We start from the raw sequence: 1,521 nt of genomic DNA on the forward strand, positions 1-1,521 counted from the left end.
TATCGACCCTGAAAAGATGAAAAATAAAGTCGACGTCGATGAAATTTGAATTCGGAACGTAAAGACAGACGGAATACCGCGAAGCATTTCGCCCGGCGTGCTAACGTTTCTACCAGCTCGCCGCCTTAAAATTCCTTCTAGTATTGAGTGACTAATCCGAAGAATTAAATAAAAAATAAATTGGAATAATGGGTCGAAATAGGATTTGTGAGAAGTAACTCTTTACGGCCAAGTAACTTGTTATACGGTTCTAAAACAACAGTATTGAAAAGGGTACGAATAGAAAATAAATAATGAAGACAAATATTGGACACAAGTACTTTTATGTAGTAAGAATCTTGCTTCCTAACCACATGGTTCCGGGTTCAATCCCACTGCGTGGCACCTTGGGCACATGTCTTCCATTGTAGCCCCGGGTCGACCAAAGCCTTGTGAGTGGAACTGATAGACAAAAGCTGCAACTGAAAATTATATGTGTGTATGTTTGTCTATCTGTGTGTGAGTGTATGTGAGAAAGAATCTTCGTGTCTGTGTTTGCCCTCCCATCACCGCTTGAAAAACCGGTGTTGGTTTGTTTATGTCACCGTAATTTAATGGTGGTGGTGGTGGGGGCAATGAGACCGATAGAATAAGTGCCGGGCATTAAATAAAATCAAAAATAAGTAGTGGGGGTCGATTTGTTCGACTAAAATTCTTGAAGGCGGTGCCCCAGCATGGCCGTACGCCAATGACTGAAACAAATGAAGGACATAAAAAAAAAGAAAGATTTGACAATTACTCAGGTTGGATGTTAACTCTTCAATAATGTGTCATATACGCACTCACACACACACACACACGCACGAATAAGTCTGCGTTGAATCAGTGACGCCACATTGGCGGCACCAAAGCGGCTGCGGCAAAATGTCTCATACACTCAAATATTGTTGATGTTGATTAAACCAATTCTATTTGTGACATTCCTATATTTTTATACATGGTTCAGCTGATATTGCAAGATCGAATGTAACAAACGTCCCATTTTTAAATGGTTGTTGGTTATGTCTTGAGGGAGATGTGGCTGTTCTTTTTAGCAAATCGAGCGTCCACGTAAATATCCCCCCCCCCCGTCATTGCTATGTGCGTCAGTAATTGTCAACAATATGTGTTGCATGGTTAGAATCGTTAAAGTGAACATAATAATACATGCTGAAGTCTATGTGACATGAAAGGGAATCGGTGTGTGCCTGTGCGTGTGTGTATGTGTGTGTGTGTACGCATACTCACTCACATGCCCGTACACACACACACACACACACACACACACACACATATAATGTTGCGGGGAATTGATATCTAACACGTTCCAACAGACTTGGACGTGTGTGTGTGTGTGTGTGTGTGTGTTTGTGTGTGTGTGAGAGAGAATGCGTGTGCGTATTCGTATCACTGGTAGTAGTGGTGGTGGTTGTAGTAGTAGTAGTAGTGGTGGTGGTGATGGTGATGGAGATTGTAGTGTTGTTGTTGTTGGTGGTAGTAGTA

The sequence above is a fragment of the Octopus bimaculoides genome, chromosome 16 (genome assembly GCF_001194135.2).
Source record: "Octopus bimaculoides isolate UCB-OBI-ISO-001 chromosome 16, ASM119413v2, whole genome shotgun sequence".
Lineage (NCBI taxonomy): Eukaryota > Metazoa > Mollusca > Cephalopoda > Octopoda > Octopodidae > Octopus > Octopus bimaculoides.